Below are 19,271 nucleotides of genomic sequence, written 5' to 3'. Positions count from 1 at the left end.
TACTCCTCCTGTGGTTTATTAGGATCCTCATTAACTGTTGCCATAGCAGCAGCTACTCCTCCTGTGGTTTATTAGGATCCTCATTAACTGTTTGCCATAGCAGCGGCTACTCTTCCTGGGGTTTATTAGGATCCTCATGCATTCATTGCCATATAATCCTGCGAGTTTCTCTTCCTGGGGTTTATTGGATCCTCATTAACGGTTGCCATAGCAGCGGCTACTCTTCCTGGGGTTTATTAGGATCCTCATTAACTGTTGCCATAGCAGCAGCTACTCTTCCTGGGGTTTATTAGGATCCTCATTAACTGTTGCCTAGCAGCTTACTCTTCCTGGGGTTTATTAGGATCCTCATTAACTGTTGCCATAGTCTGTACTCTTCCTGGGGTTTGGTTAGGATCCTCATTAACTGTTGCCATAGCAGCGGCTACTCTTCCTGGGGTTTATTAGGATCCTCATTAACTGTTGCCATGCTGGGACTCTTCCTGGGGCCTTATTGGATCCTCATTAACTGTTGCCATAGTCTGGCTGACCTTCCTGGGGTTTATTAGGATCCTCATTAACTGTTGCCATAGTAGCGGCTACTCTTCCTGGGGTTTATTAGGATCCTCATTAACTGTTGCCATAGCAGCAGCTAACAAGAATGGGGTTTATTAGGATCCTCATTAACTGTTGCCATAGCAGCAGCTACTCTTCCTGGGGTTTATTAGGATCCTCATTAACTGTTGCCATAGCAGCGACTACTCTTCCTGGGGTTTATTAGGATCCTCATTAACTGTTGCCATAGCAGCGGCTACTCTTCCTGGGGTTTATTAGGATCCTCATTAACTGTTGCCATAGCAGCGGCTACTCTTCCTGGGGTTTATTAGATCCTCATTAACTGTTGCCATAGCAGCAGCTACTCTTCCTGGGGTTTATTAGGATCCTCATTAACTGTTGCCACCTAGCAGCAGCTACTCTTCCTGGGGTTTATTAGGATTTAACTGTTGCCATAGCAGCAGCTATCTTCCTGGGGTTTATTAGATCCTCATTAACTGTTGCCATAGCAGCTACTCTTCCTGGGGTTTATTAGGATCCTCATTAACAGTGCCATAGCAAGCTACTGTGGGGTTTATTAGGATCCTCATTAACCAGCAGCAGCTACTCTTCCTGGGGTTTATTAGATCCTCATTAACTGTTGCCATAGCAGCGGCTACTCTTCCTGGGGTTTATTAGGATCCTCATTAACTGTTGCCATAGCAGCTGTGCTGTTTCCTGGGGTTTATTAGGATCCTCATTAATCTGTTGCCATAGCAGCAGCTACTCTTCCTGGGGTTTATTAGGATCCTCATTAACTGTTGCCATAACAGTGTTACTCTTCCTGGGGTTTTTAGGATCCTCATTAACTGTTGCCATAGCAGCGTTACTCTTCCTGGGGTTTATTAGGATCCTCATTAACTGTTGCCAAGCAGTGTTATAATCCTGGGGTTTTTGATCCTCATTAACTGTTGCCATAGCAGCAGCTACTCTTCCTGGGGTTTATTAGGATCCTCATTAACTGTTGCCATAGCAGCAGCTACTCTTCCTGGGGTCCACACAGAACATAGAACATGACATAATACATAACATCGATAGACAAGAACAGCTCAAGGACTGAGCACCCTATTCCCTACATAGTGCACTACTTTAGACCACGGTCAGTAGGATTCTGGCACCCTATTCCCTACATAGTGTACAAAAAAGACCTGGTGACAGTTACCCACACATGAGTACAGGTCCATATTTTTTAAAATTTCACCTTTATTTAACTAGGCAAGTCAGTTAAGAACAAATTCTTATTTTCAATGGCGGCCTGGGAACAGTGGGTTAACTGCCTGTTCAGGGGCAGAACAACAGACCTTGTCAGCTCGGGGATTTGAACTTGCAACCTTTCGGTTACTAGTCCAACACTCTAACCACTAGGCTACCCTGTCTCCCTCCCTCTAACCACTAGGCTACCCTGTCTCCCCTCCACTCTAACCACTAGGCTACCCTGTCGCCCCTCCACTCTAACCACTGGCTCCCTGTCTCCCCTCCACTCTAACCACTAGGCTACCCTGTCGCCCCTCCACTCTAACCACTAGGCTACCCTGCCGCCCCTCCACTCTAACCACTAGGCTACCCTGCCGCCCCTCCACTCTAACCACTAGGCTCCCTGTCTCCCCTCCACTCTAACCACTAGGCTACCCTCCTGTCTCCCCCTCCTGTCACTCTAACCACTAGGCTACCCTGTCGCCCCTCCACTCTAACCACTAGGCTACCCTGTCTCCCCTCCACTCTAACCACTAGGCTACCCTGTCGCCCCATATGCCTCAGAGTTAATTAGGTCTGATAGAGGAGAGGTGTTGTGATGTGTTTTATTCATTTTTTAAAGCTCATTTAGCTGTTTGCTTGAGTAATCTGAGATGGAATGGAGTTCCATGCATTCAGGGCTCTATATAATCCTGTGAGTTTCCTTGAATTTGTTCTGGATTTGGGGACTGTGAAGGGTGGCCTGTCTGGTGGCCTGTCTGGTGGCCTGTCTGGTGGCCTGTCTGTTGACCTGTCTGGTGACCTGTCTGGTGACCTGTCTGGTGACCTGTCTGGTGACCTGTCTGGTGGCCTGTCTGTTGACCTGTCTGGTGACCTGTCTGGTGGCCTGTCTGGTGGCCTGTCTGTTGACCTGTCTGGTGACCTGTCTGGTGACCTGTCTGGTGACCTATCTGGTGGCCTGTCTGTTGACCTGTCTGGTGACCTGTCTGGTGGCCTGTCTGGTGACCTGTCTGGTGGCCTGTCTGGTGGCCTGTCTGGTGACCTGTCTGGTGGCCTGTCTGGTGACCTGTCTGGTGGCCTGTCTGGTGGCCTGTCTGGTGACCTGTCTGGTGGCCTGTCTGGTGACCTGTCTGTTGACCTGTCTGGTGACCTGTCTGTTGACCTGTCTGGTGACCTGTCTGGAGGCCTGTCTGGTGGCCTGTCTGTTTGCCTGTCTGGTGACCTGTCTGGTGACCTGTCTGGTGACCTGTCTGGTGGAGTAACTATGTCTGTCAGAACTACGGTATATGTAAATCGATTGTACAGTCAATTTGGAATTTTCAACACAATAAAATTTTCTCACAATTGAACAAGAATTGATGCAGTCAATCTCTCCTCTCAACTCTGACCCAAGAGAGGCTGACATGCATACTGCTGACATTAGTTCTCTGTGTCCATCAAAGAGCAAGAGCTGATTCTCTGTTGCAGATTTTCTAGGTCCTTCTTTGTAGCACTTGGTCAATATCACCCGACAATAGTCAAGATGAGATAACACTTGAGCCTACAGAACTTGTTTGGTGCTGAGCATCTCTTTAAAACCGAATCACCTCTGTGTTTGACCTCTCTAACAGTGTTATAATCTGTGTGTTTGACCTCTCTAACAGTGTTATAATCTGTGTGTTTGACCTCTCTAACAGTGTTATAATCTGTGTGTTTGACCTCTCTAACAGTGTTATAATCTGTGTGTTTGACCTCTCTAACAGTGTTATAATCTGTGTGTTTGACCTCTCTGAACAGTGTTATAATCTGTGTGTTTGACCTCTCTAACAGTGTTATAATCTGTGTGTTTGACCTCTCTAACAGTGTTATAATCTGTGTGTTTGACCTCTCTAACAGTGATATAATCTGTGTGTTTGACCTCTCTAACAGTGTTATAATCTGTGTGTTTGACCTCTCTAACATTGTTATAATCTGTTTGTTTGACCTCTCTAACAGTGTTATAATCTGTGTGTTTGACCTCTCTAACAGTGATATAATCTGTGTGTTTGACCTCTCTAACAGTGTTATAATCTGTGTGTTTGACCTCTCTAACAGTGTTATAATCTGTTTGTTTGACCTCTCTAACAGTGTTATAATCTGTGTGTTTGACCCATGGGACCTCCTGTCTCCCCTGTCTCTCCTGTGTCCCCTGTCTAGCAGTCTCCCTGTCTCCCTTGTCTCTCCTGTCTCTCCTGTCTCTCCTGTCTCCTCTGTCTCCCCTGTCTCCCTGTGTCTCTCCTGTCTCTCCTGTCTCTCCTTTCTCCCCTGTCTCTCCTGTGTTCTATGTCTCTCCTGGCTCCCCTGTCTCTCATGCTGTCTTCCTGTTTGTCTCTGGAACAATCAGTCTCCCCTGTCTCTCCTGTCTCCCCTGTCTCCCCTGTCTCTCCTGTTCTCCCCTGGCTACTGACTGTGAATGAGGGTGTTTACATAAGAGAGTAGCTATGTGACATAATGAGAGTTAGGGCCTGAGGGACAGATTCTGCTGTTTCCCACATTGTTTGGAGCTACTGTACACACACACACACACACTGTTCTCACACACACACACACACACACACACACACACACTGTTTCACACACACACCTGACCAGGACAAACACACCCACACACACACACAGGATTGTCTCCCCGTGTCACAATAGAAGTGGGTCAATGTGTTCATTGTAACCCCTGAAATCGTCCCTGATTACCACTGGCTCTCCCATTCCCAGAAAGGGTGTGTGTTTGCCTGGGGCAGAACACCAGAGAAGGGCCACTTATCAGGAAGTTAAGAAGGCATCACCAGGAGCACTGTGCCCTAACGACTAGAACACGCACAGAGGTCACACAAGGCAAAAGACATGGGTCTGAAATAAATATTTGTTTTCATATGTCCGGCATGAATCAGTTGTAGTCTATGACTGTTAGCAGCATCTAGCATGTCAGTTGTAGTCTATGGCTGTTAGCATCGTCTAGCATCATGAATCAGTTGTAGTCTATGACTGTTAGCAGTCATCTATGAATCAGTTGTAGTCTATGACTGTTAGCAGCATCTAGCATGAATCAGTTGTAGTCTATGACTGTTAGCATCGTCCTAGCATCATGAATCAGTTGTAGTCTATGACTGTCAGCATCGACTAGCATCATGAATCAGTTGTAGTCTATGACTGTTAGCATCTCTGTCATCATGAATCAGTTGTAGTCTATGTGTGTTAGCAGCATAGCATCATGAATCAGTTGTAGTCTATGGCTTTAGCATGTCTAGCATCATGAATCAGTTGTAGTCTATGGCTGTTAGCATCGTCTCATCATGAATCAGTTGTAGTCTATGACTGTTAGCAGCATCTAGCATCATTAATCAGTTGTGACTAGTTCTCTGGCTGTATAGCAGCATAGCATCATGAATCAGTTGTAGTCTATGGCTGTTAGCATCGTCTAGCATCATGAATCAGTTGTGGTCTATGGCTGTTAGCAGCATAGCATGCCTCATGCTAGTTTTGTTTGTCCTGGAACAATCAGCCCACTTGACTGTAAGTTCATCCCAAATGGCACCCTATTCCCTTTATAGTGCACTACTTTTGACCAGGACCCATTGCCTACATAGTGCACGATACAGGGAATAGTGTGCCATTTGGGACAGAGGCTGTGGCTTCCCTCATTGTTTCCCTCTTTAAGGACAAAGAGCTGTTCTCAAAGTAGTCTCCCTCCACAGCGCCGTTCTGTTTCTACCATCCTGACCAGGAAAACAACCCCTGTGTGTCTGTGTGTATGTGTGTGTGTGTGTGTGTGTGTGACTGTTGTCTGTGTGTGTGTGTGTGTGTGTGTGTGTGTGTGTGTGTGTGTGTGTGTGTGTGTGTGTGTGTGTGTGTGTGTGTGTGTGTTGTGTGTGTGTGTCTTATGCTGTTCTGTTTTGTTATACAAGCCTTATGGCCAGCCTGACTTATGTCAGGGTGACTAGTTCTCTGTAGTTATAGCAGGTCTTATGTCAGGGTGACTAGTTCTCTGTAGTTATAGCAGGTCTTATGTCAGGGTGACTAGTTCTCTGTAGTTATAGCAGGTCTGACCTTATGTCAGGGTGACTAGTTCTCTGTAGTTATAGCAGGTCTTATATCAGGGTGACTAGTTCTCTGTAGTTATAGCAGGTCTGACCTTATATCAGGGTGACTAGTTCTCTGTAGTTATAGCAGGTCTTATGTCAGGGTGACTAGTTCTCTGTAGTTATAGCAGGTCTTATATCAGGGTGACTAGTTCTCTGTAGTTATAGCAGGTCTGACCTTATGTCAGGGTGACTAGTTCTCTGTAGTTATAGCAGGTCTTATGTCAGGGTGACTAGTTCTCTGTAGTTATAGCAGGTCTTATGTCAGGGTGACTAGTTCTCTGTAGTTATAGCAGGTCTGACCTTATGTCAGGGTGACTAGTTCTCTGTAGTTATAGCAGGTCTTATATCAGGGTGACTAGTTCTCTGTAGTTATAGCAGGTCTTATGTCAGGGTGACTAGTTCTCTGTAGTTATAGCAGGTCTTACCTTATGTCAGGGTGACTAGTTCTCTGTAGTTATAGCAGGTCTTATATCAGGGTGACTAGTTCTCTGTAGTTATAGCAGGTCTGACCTTATATCAGGGTGACTAGTTCTCTGTAGTTATAGCAGGTCTTATGTCAGGGTGACTAGTTCTCTGTAGTTATAGCAGGTCTTATATCAGGGTGACTAGTTCTCTGTAGTTATAGCAGGTCTGACCTTATGTCAGGGTGACTAGTTCTCTGTAGTTATAGCAGGTCTTATGTCAGGGTGACTAGTTCTCTGTAGTTATAGCAGGTCTTATGTCAGGGTGACTAGTTCTCTGTAGTTATAGCAGGTCTTATATCAGGGTGACTAGTTCTCTGTAGTTATAGCAGGTCTTATGTCAGGGTGACTAGTTCTCTGTAGTTATAGCAGGTCTTATGTCAGGGTGACTAGTTCTCTGTAGTTATAGCAGGTCTGACCTTATGTCAGGGTGACTAGTTCTCTGTAGTTATAGCAGGTCTTATGTCAGGGTGACTAGTTCTCTGTAGTTATAGCAGGTCTTATGTCAGGGTGACTAGTTCTCTGTAGTTATAGCAGGTCTTATGTCAGGGTGACTAGTTCTCTGTAGTTATAGCTTATGTCAGGGTGACTAGTTCTCTGTAGTTATAGCAGGTCTTATGTCAGGGTGACTAGTTCTCTGTAGTTATAGCAGGTCTTATGTCAGGGTGACTAGTTCTCTGTAGTTATAGCAGGTCTTATGTCAGGGTGACTAGTTCTCTGTAGTTATAGCAGGTCTTATGTCAGGGTGACTAGTTCTCTGTAGTTATAGCAGGTCTTATGTCAGGGTGACTAGTTCTCTGTAGTTATAGCAGGTCTGACCTTATGTCAGGGTGACTAGTTCTCTGTAGTTATAGCAGGTCTTATGTCAGGGTGACTAGTTCTCTGTAGTTATAGCAGGTCTTATGTCAGGGTGACTAGTTCTCTGTAGTTATAGCAGGTCTTATGTCAGGGTGACTAGTTCTCTGTAGTTATAGCAGGTCTTATGTCAGGGTGACTAGTTCTCTGTAGTTATAGCAGGTCTTATGTCAGGGTGACTAGTTCTCTGTAGTTATAGCAGGTCTTATGTCAGGGTGACTAGTTCTCTGTAGTTATAGCAGGTCTTATGTCAGGGTGACTAGTTCTCTGTAGTTATAGCAGGTCTTATGTCAGGGTGACTAGTTCTCTGTAGTTATAGCAGGTCTGACCTTATGCCAGGGTGACTAGTTCTCTGTAGTTATAGCAGGTCTTATGTCAGGGTGACTAGTTCTCTGTAGTTATAGCAGGTCTGACCTTATGTCAGGGTGACTAGTTCTCTGTAATTATAGCAGGTCTTATGTCAGGGTGACTAGTTCTCTGTAGTTATAGCAGGTCTTATGTCAGGGTGACTAGTTCTCTGTAGTTATAGCAGGTCTTATGTCAGGGTGACTAGTTCTCTGTAGTTATAGCAGGTCTGACCTTATGTCAGGGTGACTAGTTCTCTGTAGTTATAGCAGGTCTGACCTTATGTCAGGGTGACTAGTTCTCTGTAGTTATAGCAGGTCTTATGTCAGGGTGACTAGTTCTCTGTAGTTATAGCAGGTCTGACCTTATGTCAGGGTGACTAGTTCTCTGTAGTTATAGCAGGTCTTATGTCAGGGTGACTAGTTCTCTGTAGTTATAGCAGGTCTCATGTCAGGGTGACTAGTTCTCTGTAGTTATAGCAGGTCTTATGTCAGGGTGACTAGTTCTCTGTAGTTATAGCAGGTCTTATGTCAGGGTGACTAGTTCTCTGTAGTTATAGTAGGTCTTATGTCAGGGTGACTAGTTCTCTGTAGTTATAGCAGGTCTGACCTTATGTCAGGGTGACTAGTTCTCTGTAGTTATAGCAGGTCTTATGTCAGGGTGACTAGTTCTCTGTAGTTATAGCAGGTCTTATGTCAGGGTGACTAGTTCTCTGTAGTTATAGCAGGTCTTATGTCAGGGTGACTAGTTCTCTGTAGTTATAGCAGGTCTTATGTCAGGGTGACTAGTTCTCTGTAGTTATAGCAGGTCTTATGTCAGGGTGACTAGTTCTCTGTAGTTATAGCAGGTCTGACCTTATGTCAGGGTGACTAGTTCTCTGTAGTTATAGCAGGTCTTATGTCAGGGTGACTAGTTCTCTGTAGTTATAGCAGGTCTTATGTCAGGGTGACTAGTTCTCTGTAGTTATAGCAGGTCTTATGTCAGGGTGACTAGTTCTCTGTAGTTATAGCAGGTCTTATGTCAGGGTGACTAGTTCTCTGTAGTTATAGCAGGTCTTATGTCAGGGTGACTAGTTCTCTGTAGTTATAGCAGGTCTTATGTCAGGGTGACTAGTTCTCTGTAGTTATAGCAGGTCTTATGTCAGGGTGACTAGTTCTCTGTAGTTATAGCAGGTCTTATGTCAGGGTGACTAGTTCTCTGTAGTTATAGCAGGAACACATAAACATCATTCAGACATTTCCAGCTTGTTGGCTTTTACTGTTATTGTTCCCGAAGCAATAACACTTATGATGTGGGCGGGGCTGGAGCCACGGGGCTGTATGGAGGACAGAGTTATGATGTGGGCGGGGCTGGAACCACGGGGCTGTATGGAGGACAGAGTTATGATGTGGGCGGGGCTGGAGCCACGGGGCTGTATGGAGGACAGAGTTATGATGTGGGCGGGGCTGGAGCCACGGGGCTGTATGGAGGACAGAGTTAGCTCTGAGTCCCAAATGACACTCTATTTCCCTATGTAGTGCACTACTTCTGTCTACAGTAGTGGCCTATAAGGAGTAGGGTTCCATTTGGGTCACAATCATAGCGTGTCACAACCATAGCGTGTCACAATCATAGCGTGTCACAATCATAGCGTGTCACAATCATAGCGTGTCACAGCAGCATGACAGAACAATAGTCCATAGTTCAGTATGTTTCTATAGCAACCACTCTCCTCTCTCCTCCTTTCTAGAACCAGAGGGCCGTAGTTACAGGCTTTGTGTGGGTTTCACTAACTGTTCTCCAGAACCAGAGGGCCGTAGTTACAGGCTTTGTGTGGGTTTCACTAACTGTTCTCCAGAACCAGAGGGCCGTAGTTACAGGCTTTGTGTGGGTTTCACTAACTGTTCTCCAGAACCAGAGGGCCGTAGTTACAGGCTTTGTGTGGGTTTCACTACTGTTCTCCAGAACCAGAGGGTCGAACCAGAGGGCCGTAGTTACAGGCTTTGTGTGGGTTTCACTAACTGTTCTCCAGAACCAGAGGGCCGTAGTTACAGGCTTTGTGTGGGTTTCACTAACTGTTCTCCAGAACCAGAGGGCCGTAGTTACAGGCTTTGTGTGGGTTTCACTAACTGTTCTCCAGAACCAGAGGGCCGTAGTTACAGGCTTTGTGTGGGTTTCACTAACTGTTCTCCAGAACCAGAGGGCCGTAGTTACAGGCTTTGTGTGGGTTTCTGACATGTGGGTGTGTCTGACCATGTGGGTGTGTCTGACCATGTGGGTGTGTCTGACCATGTGAGTGTGTCTGACCATGTGGGTGTGTCTGCCCATGTGGGTGTGTCTGGCCATGTGCTTGTGACCATGTGGGTGTGTCTGGCCATGTGGGTGTGTCTGCCCGTGTGGGTGTGTCTGGCCATGTGCTTGTGACCATGTGGGTGTGTCTGGCCATGTGGGTGTGTCTGCCCGTGTGGGTGTGTCTGGCCATGTGGATGTGTCTGACATGTGGGTGTGTCTGCCAGTGTGGGTGTGTCTGCCCATGTGGGTGTGTCTGCCCGTGTGGGTGTGTCTGCCCATGTGGGTGTGTCTGTTTATAGGCAGTCTGTAGCCACAGCTCAGTAGAAACTAGTCAGAACTCAGAACTAATTACTGGGTATCCCGTGTCACCAACCACCATTTTGTGAAAGCACATTGGGTTAAGGACTGAGTTGGACACAGTCATTCATGCTAGAATCTAGATTATGGATTCCAGTAATGACATTTCCTTCTGAGTGAACTATCTAGCTAAATACAGATAGCCCAAGTGTCCTTAACAGATAGAGTACTGTTAGTGTATTCTAGTGTTGTTGTCATCACTATAGTGTATGTTCAGAGAAACCATTCTGATTACAGTACTTGTAGTGAACACGATGGGAGACTGGTTTCAAGCGCAGGGCGCAGCTGGTGTTTATTGTAGAGGACCACAGGAGGAGGCAGGTAGCTGGGTCCAGGGGCAGGCAGAAGGTCATACACAGGAGGAGGCAGGTTGCTGGGTCCTGGTGCAGGTAGCTGGGTCCAGGTGCAGGTAGCTGGGTCCAGGTGCAGGTAGCTGGGTCCTGGTGCAGGTAGCTGGGTCCAGGTGCAGGTAGCTGGGTCCAGGTGCAGGTAGCTGGGTCCTGGTGCAGGTAGCTGGGTCCAGGGGCTGGTAGCTGGGTCCAGGGGCAGGTAGCTGGGTCCTGGTGCAGGTAGCTGGGTCCAGGGGCTGGTAGCTGGGTCCAGGGGCAGGTAGCTGGGTCCTGGTGCAGGTAGCTGGGTCCAGGTGCAGGTAGCTGGGTCCAGGGGCAGGTAGCTGGGTCCAGGGGCAGGCAGAAGGTCATACACAGGAGGAGGCAGGTAGCTGGGTCCAGGGGCAGGTAGCTGGGTCCAGGGGCTGGTAGCTGGGTCCAGGGGCAGGTAGCTGGGTCCAGGGGCTGGTAGCTGGGTCCAGGGGCTGGTAGCTGGGTCCAGGGGCAGGTAGCTGGGTCCAGGGGCAGGCAGAAGGTCATACACAGGAGGAGGCAGGTAGCTGGGTCCAGGGGCAGGTAGCTGGGTCCAGGGGCAGGTAGCTGGGTCCAGGGGAAGGCAGAAGGTCATACAACGTAACAGTACAGGCAGGGAAAAGGCTAGTAACGTCGTCCGGGAGATCAGGCAAGAGGTTGACGACAGGAAATCGTATCAAATGTACAGGCAGGGAATCGGCAAACAGGTGTCGTTAGTGAGGATGGCCAAAAACTACGACACACAGGAGGAGTAATATGGAAATAAACAGAGCTCTGAATAGAATGTGGATCAAGACAAACAAGACCTCACAGTGACGAGGTGCAAAGAACTGAACTAAATAGTGTGTGATAATGACATACAGGTGTGTGAACAGGTGATCAGAATTCAGGTGATTGGGATCTGGAGAGTGAGCTGCGTTCGGGGGGTCTATGTGTTGGAGAGTGAGCTGTGGAGAGTGAGCTGCGTTCGGGGGGTCTATGTGTTGGAGAGTGAGCTGTGTTCGGGGGGTCTATGTGTTGGAGAGTGAGCTGTGTTCGGGGGGTCTATGTGTTGGAGAGTGAGCTGTGTTCGGGGGGGTCTATGTGTTGGAGTGAGCTGTGTTCGGGGGGTCTATGTGTTGGAGAGTGAGCTGTGTTCGGGGGGGTCTATGTGTTGGAGAGTGAGCTGTGTTCGGGGGGTCTATGTGTTGGAGAGTGAGCTGTGTTCGGGGGGTCTATGTGTTGGAGAGTGAGCTGTGTTCGGGGGGGTCTATGTGTTGGAGTGTTGGAGTGAGCTGCGTTCGGGGGGGGGTCTATGTGTTGGAGAGTGAGCTGGTTCGGGGGGGTCTATGTGTTGGAGAGTGAGCTGTGTTATGGGGGGTCTATGTGTTGGAGAGTGAGCTGTGTTCGGGGGGGGTCTATGTGTTGGAGAGTGAGCTGTGTTCGGGGGGTCTATGTGTTGGAGAGTGAGCTGTGTTCTATGTGTTGGAGAGTGAGCTGTGTTCGGGGGGTCTATGTGTTGGAGAGTGAGCTGCGTTCGGGGGGTCTATGTGTTGGAGAGTGAGCTGTGTTCGGGGGGTCTATGTGTTGGAGAGTGAGCTGTGTTCGGGTCTATGTGTTGGAGAGTGAGCTGTGTTCGGGGGGTCTATGTGTTGGAGAGTGAGCTGTGTTCGGGGGGGTCTATGTGTTGGAGAGTGAGCTGTGTTCGGGGGGTCTATGTGTTGGAGAGTGAGCTGTGTTCGGGGGTCTATGTGTTGGAGAGTGAGCTGTGTTCAGGGGGGTCTAGGGGCGGGTGTGTTGGAGAGTGAGCTGTGTTCTGTGTTGGAGAGTGAGCTGCGTTCGGGGGGTCTATGTGTTGGAGAGTGAGCTGCGTTCGGGGGGGTCTAGCTGTGTTCGGGGGGGTCTATGTGTTGGAGAGTGAGCTGTGTTCGAGGGGGTCTATGTGTTGGAGAGTGAGCTGCGTTCGGGGGGGGGGGGGGGTCTAGGTGTTTCAGAGTGTACTGTTCAGAGAAATCATTCTGATTACCAGCAGCCTCCTCTCCACTGTGTTGATACTTGATGTCTGTTGAGTCATGATATCCCAGCAGCCTCCTCTCCACTGTGTTGATACCTGATGTCTGTTGAGTCATGATATCCCAGCAGTCTCCTCTCCACTGTGTTGATACCTGATGTCTGTTGAGTCATGATATCCCAGCAGCCTCCTCTCCACTGTGTTGATACTTGATGTCTGTTGAGTCATGATATCCCAGCAGCCTCCTCTCCACTGTGTTGATACCTGATGTCTGTTGAGTCATGATATCCCAGCAGCCCCCTCTCCACTGTGTTGATACCTGAAGTCTGTTGAGTCATGATATCCCAGCAGTCTCCTCTCCACTGTGTTGATACCTGATGTCTGTTGAGTCATGATATCCCAGCAGCCTCCTCTCCACTGTGTTGATACCTGATGTCTGTTGAGTCATGATATCCCAGCAGCCTCCTCTCCACTGTGTTGATACCTGATGTCTGTTGAGTCATGATATCCCAGCAGCCTCCTCTCCACTGTGTTGATACCTGATGTCTGTTGAGTCATGATATCCCAGCAGCCTCCTCTCCACTGTGTTGATACCTGATGTCTGTTGAGTCATGATATCCCAGCAGCCTCCTCTCCACTGTGTTGATACCTGATGTCTGTTGAGTCATGATATCCCAGCAGCCTCCTCTCCACTGTGTTGATACCTGATGTCTGTTGAGTCATGATATCCCAGCAGTCTCCTCTCCACTGTGTTGATACCTGATGTCTGTTGAGTCATGATATCCCAGCAGTCTCTCCTCCACTGTGTTGATACCTGATGTCTGTTGAGTCATGATATCCCAGCAGTCTCCTCTCCACTGTGTTGATACCTGATGTCTGTTGAGTCATGATATCCCAGCAGTCTCCTCTCCACTGTGTTGATACCTGATGTCTGTTGAGTCATGATATCCCAGCAGCCTCCTCTCCACTGTGTTGATACCTGATGTCTGTTGAGTCATGATATCCCAGCAGCCTCCTCTCCACTGTGTTGATACCTGATGTCTGTTGAGTCATGATAAAAGATGACATTGTCTTGGGATATCCCAGCAGTCTCCTCTCCACTGGGTTGATACCTGATGTCTGTTGAGTCATGATATCCCAGCAGCCTCCTCTCCACTGTGTTGATACCTGATGTCTGTTGAGTCATGATATCCCAGCAGTCTCCTCTCCACTGTGTTGATACCTGATGTCTGTTGAGTCATGATATCCCAGCAGCCTCCTCTCCACTGTGTTGATACCTGATGTCTGTTGAGTCATGATATCCCAGCAGCCTCCTCTCCACTGTGTTGATACCTGATGTCTGTTGAGTCATGATATCCCAGCAGTCTCCTCTCCACTGTGTTGATACCTGATGTCTGTTGAGTCATGATATCCCAGCAGCCTCCTCTCCACTGTGTTGATACCTGATGTCTGTTGAGTCATGATATCCCAGCAGCCTCCTCTCCACTGTGTTGATACCTGATGTCTGTTGAGTCATGATATCCCAGCAGTCTCTCCTCCACCACTGACAGCTCCCAGATCCAGTCACCTCTGAAAAGCTGTTAAATATTGAAGCACTGTGATACTTTACCCTCTGCTGCTTTGTAACTGGGGCTGCTTCCCAAACGGCACTCTATTCCCCATATAGTGCACTACTGTTGACCACGGGCAAATAGGACTAGTTGTTGCGCTATGTAGGGAATAGGGTGTTGTTTGGGAAGCAGCCCTTGAGGTCACATGAACAGATGTAGTTTGTAATTCAGCTCATCTCAACAGTAAATCCCCAGCAGGCTCTTTGTGTTGCTAGGATCAGTCAGGTAGGATTATAAAGACAGTGTCTGTCGGTAGAGTTAGTCAGGTAGGATGATAAAGACAGTGTCTGTAGGTAGAGTTAGTCAGGTAGGATGATAAAGACAGTGGCTGTTGGTTTGTGTTGGTAGAGTTAGTCAGGTAGGAGGTGAAAGATGACATTGTCTTGGGAGTGCTACTGGGCGGTAGTCATTTAGACAGGTGACCTTGGCTCTCTTGGGCACAGGGACTATGGTGGTCTGCTTGAAACATGTAGATATTAAAGACTGGGTCGGTAAGAGGTTGAAAATGTCAGAGTACGTGTCCTGGTAATCCGTCTGGCCCTGCGGCCTTGTGAATGTTGACCTGTTTAAAGGTCTTACTCACATCGACTATGGACAGCGTGATCACACAGTCTTCCGGGAACAGATGGCGCTCTCATGCATGGTTCAGTGTTGCTTGCCTCGAAAGCTAGCATAGAAGGCATTTAGCTCGTCTGGTAGGACATATTCTAGTCTGTGCTAGCGAAACAGTCCTGTAGCTCAGGGGCTCTTATTTCCTGCAATTATACACATTTTTATCATGGGGTGCAAAGAACGTTTTGCAGTTTTAAAGCAAATTATTTTCTTGCAATTTTATACATTTTGCCATGGGGTAGGGTGGAGTGTATAGTGGAGGGTGGAGTGTATAGTGGAGGGGGAGGGTGGAGTGTATAGTGGAGGGGGAGGGTGGAGGTGGAGGGGGAGGGTGGAGTGTATAGTGGAGGGGGAGGGGTGGAGGGTGGAGTGTATAGTGGAGGGTGGAGTGTATAGTGGAGGTGGAGTGTGGAGTGTATAGTGGAGGGTGTGGAGTGTATAGTGGAGGGGGAGGGTGGAGTGTATAGTGGAGGGGGAGGGTGGAGGGTGGAGTGGAGGTGGAGGGTGGAGGGTGGAGTGTATAGTGGAGGGGGAGGGTGGAGTGTATAGTGGAGGGTGGAGGGTGGAGTGTATAGTGGAGGGGAGGGTGGAGTGTATAGTGGAGGGGAGGGTGGAGTGTATAGTGGAGGTGGAGGGTGGAGTGTATAGTGGAGGGGAGGGTGGAGTGTATAGTGGAGGGGGAGGGTGGAGTGTATAGTGGGGGAGGGTGGAGGGTGGAGGGTGGAGTGTATAGTGGAGGGTGGAGGGTGGAGGTAGTGGAGGGTGGAGTGTATAGTGGAGGGGGAGGGTGGAGTGTATAGTGGAGGGTGGAGGGTATAGTGGAGGGTGGAGTGTATAGTGGAGGGGGAGGGTGGAGGGTGGAGTGTATAGTGGAGAGGTGGAGGGTGGAGTGTATAGTGGAGGGGGAGGGTGGAGTGTATAGTGGAGGGTGGAGGGTGGAGTGTATAGTGGAGGGGGAGGGTGGAGTGTATAGTGGAGGGGGAGGGTGGAGTGTATAGTGGAGGGTGGAGGGTGGAGTGTATAGTGGAGGGGGGGTGGAGTGTATAGTGGAGGGGGAGGGTGGAGTGTATAGTGGAGGGTGGAGGGTGGAGTGTATAGTGGAGGGTGGAGGGTGGAGTGTATAGTGGAGGGCGAGGGTGGAGGGTGGAGGGTATAGTGGAGGGTGGAGGGTGGAGGGTATAGTGGAGGGTGGAGGGTGGAGTGTATAGTGGAGGGCGAGGGTGGAGGGTGGAGTGTATAGTGGAGGGTGGAGTGTATAGTGGAGGGTGGAGGGTGGAGGGTGGAGTATAGTGGAGGGTGGAGGGTGGAGTGTATAGTGGAGGGTGGAGGTGGAGGGTGGAGTGTATAGTGGAGGGTGGAGGGTGGAGTGTATAGTGGAGGCAGTAGTTTCTACTGTACCGTGTCAGTTGATAAGAGCATGGCAGAACAGGAACCAGGAGTGCTGGTTCAGAGATCATTATCATGTGCGTTTCCAGGAGCCATTTCTATCGAACTGCACTATAAGTCTGCCATTGAAAACCTCTACTGGAGACGGCTTTGAAACTGCTATGGAAAGGTTTATTATGGGGTTTATTATGGAAAGGTTTATTATGGAAAGGTTTATTATGGGAAGGTTTATTATGGGAAGGTTTATTATGGGAAGGTTTATTATGGGAAGGTTTATTATGGGAAGGTTTATTATGGTGTTTATTATGGTGTTTATTATGGGGTTTATTATGGGGTTTATTATGGGAAGGTTTATTATTGGGTTTATTATGGGAAGGTTTATTATGGGAAGCTTTATTATGGGAAGGTTTATTATGGAACGGTTTATTATGGGAAGGTTTATTATGGGGTTTATTATGGTGTTTATTATGGTGTTTATTATGGGGTTTATTATGGGGTTTATTATGGGGTTTATTATGGGAAGGTTTATTATTGGGTTTATTATGGGAAGGTTTATTATGGGAAGGTTTATTATGGGGTTTATTATGGGAAGGTTTATTATGGGAAGGTTTATTATGGGGTTTATTACAGGAAGGTTTATTATGGAAAGGTTTATAATGGGGTTTATTATGGGAAGGTTTATTATGGGAAGGTTTATTATGGTGTTTATTACGGGAAGGTTTATTATGGAAAGGTTTATAATGGGGTTTATTATGGGGTTTATTATGGGAAGGTTTATTATGGGAAGGTTTATTATGGGGTTTATTACGGGAAGGTTTATTATGGTGTTTATTACGGGAAGGTTTATTATGGAAAGGTTTATTATGGGGTTTATTATGGGAAGGTTTATTATGGGAAGGTTTATTATGGGGTTTATTACGGGAAGGTTTATTATGGAAAGGTTTATAATGGGGTTTATTATGGGAAGGTTTATTATGGGAAGATTTATTATGGTGTTTATTATGGGGTTTATTATGGAACGGTTTATTATGGGGTTTATTATGGGAAGGTTTATTATGGGAAGGTTTATTATGGGAAGGTTTATTATGGGAAGGTTTATTATGGGAAGGTTTATGATGGGAAGGTTTATGATGGGAAGGTTTATTATGGGAAGGTTTATTATGGGAAGGTTTATTATGGGAAGGTTTATTATGGGGTTTATTATGGGGTTTATTATGGGAAGGTTTATTATGGGGTTTATTATGGTGTTTATTATGGGAAGGTTTATTATGGGGTTTATTATGGGGTTTATTATGGGGTTTATTATGGGAAGGTTTATTATGGGGTTTATTACAGGAAGGTTTATTATGGAAAGGTTTATAATGGGGTTTATTATGGGAAGGTTTATTATGGTGTTTATTACGGGAAGATTTATTATGGAAAGGTTTATAATGGGGTTTATTATGGGGTTTATTATGGGAAGGTTTATTATGGGAAGGTTTATTATGGGGTTTATTACGGGAAGGTTTATTATGGAAAGGTTTATAATGGGGTTTATTATGGGAAGATTTATTATGGTGTTTATTATGGTGTTTATTATGGGGTTTATTATGGGAAGGTTTATTATGGGGTTTATTATGGTGTTTATTATGGGGTTTATTATGGGGTTTATTATGGGGTTTATTATGGGAAGGTTTATTATGGGAAGGTTTATTATGGGAAGGTTTATTATGGAAAGGTTTATTATGGAAAGGTTTATTATGGGAAGGTTTATTATGGGAAGGTTTATTATGGGAAGGTTTATTATGGGAAGGTTTATTATGGGAAGGTTTATTATGGAAAGGTTTATTATGGAAAGGTTTATTATGGTGTTTATTATGGTGTTTATTATGGTGTTTATTATGGGGTTTATTATGGGGTTTATTATGGGGTTTATTATGGGGTTTATTATGGTTTATTATGGGAAGGTTTATTATGGGGTTTATTATGGTGTTTATTATGGTGTTTATTATGGGGTTTATTATGGGGTTTATTATGGGAAGGTTTATTATGGGGTTTATTATGGGAAGGTTTATTATGGGGTTTATTATGGGGTTTATTATGGGGTTTATTATGGGGTTTATTATGGGGTTTATTATGGTGTTTATTATGGGGTTTATTATGGGGTTTATTATGGGAAGGTTTATTATGGGGTTTATTATGGGGTTTATTATGGGGTTTATTATGGGGGTTTATTATGGGGTTTATTATGGGGTTTATTATGGGGTTTATTATGGGGTTTATTATGGGGTTTATTATGGGAAGGTTTATTATGGGGTTTATTATGGGGTTTATTATGGGGTTTATTATGGGGTTTATTATGGGGTTTATTATGGGAAGGTTTATTATGGGGTTTAAGGTTTATTATGGGGTTTATTATGGTGTTTATTATGGGGTTTATTATGGGGTTTATTATGGGGTTTATTATGGGAAGGTTTATTATGGGGTTTATTATGGGGTTTATTATGGGAAGGTTTATTATGGGGTTTATTATGGGGTTTATTATGGGATTAGGTTTATTATGGGAAGGTTTATTATGGGAAGGTTTATTATGGGAAGGTTTATTATGGGAAGGTTTATTATGGGGTTTATTATGGGAAGGTTTATTATGGGAAGGTTTATTATGGGAAGGTTTATTATGGGGTTTATTATGGGGTTTATTATGGGAAGGTTTATTATGGGGTTTATTATGGGAAGGTTTATTATGGGAAGGTTTATTATGGGGTTTATTATGGTAAGATTTATTATTATTGTTTAGTTAACTAGTTCACTTGTCCAGGGGGACGTACCATAGGAAATGTAACTCTTCTCCCTCCATACAGTATGGTTGACCCATCTCTCTCTCTCTGTCTCTCTGTCTCTCTGTCTCTCTCTCTCTCTCTCTCTCTCTCTCTCTCTCTCTCTCTCTCTCTCTCTCTCTCTCTCTCTCTCTCTCTCTCTCTCTCTCTCTCTCTCTCTCTCTCTCTCTCTCTCTCTCTCTCTCTCTAAATTCAATTAAATTAAACTTAGGGCTTTATTGTCATTGGAAACATGTGTTAACATTGTCAAAGCAAGTGAAGTAGTTAATAAACAAAAGTGAAATAAACAATAAAAATGAACAGTAAACTAATTACTCTCTCTGTCTCTCTCTCTCTCTCTGT

At 46.2% G+C, this 19,271-nt stretch overlaps 1 protein-coding gene across 1 annotated transcript in view; it reads left to right on the top strand.

Moving 5' to 3' along the window:
* klf13 (Kruppel-like factor 13) overlaps nucleotides 1–19,271 on the top strand; it is a 49,532-nt gene that overhangs the window by 28,980 nt on the left and 1,281 nt on the right. The window lies entirely within an intron of this gene.

Source organism: Oncorhynchus gorbuscha, unplaced genomic scaffold (genome assembly GCF_021184085.1).
Source record: "Oncorhynchus gorbuscha isolate QuinsamMale2020 ecotype Even-year unplaced genomic scaffold, OgorEven_v1.0 Un_scaffold_611, whole genome shotgun sequence".
Classification (NCBI taxonomy): domain Eukaryota; kingdom Metazoa; phylum Chordata; class Actinopteri; order Salmoniformes; family Salmonidae; genus Oncorhynchus; species Oncorhynchus gorbuscha.
Note: the sequence above shows the minus strand (reverse complement) of the source record. Positions and strands in the feature narration are given on the sequence as shown.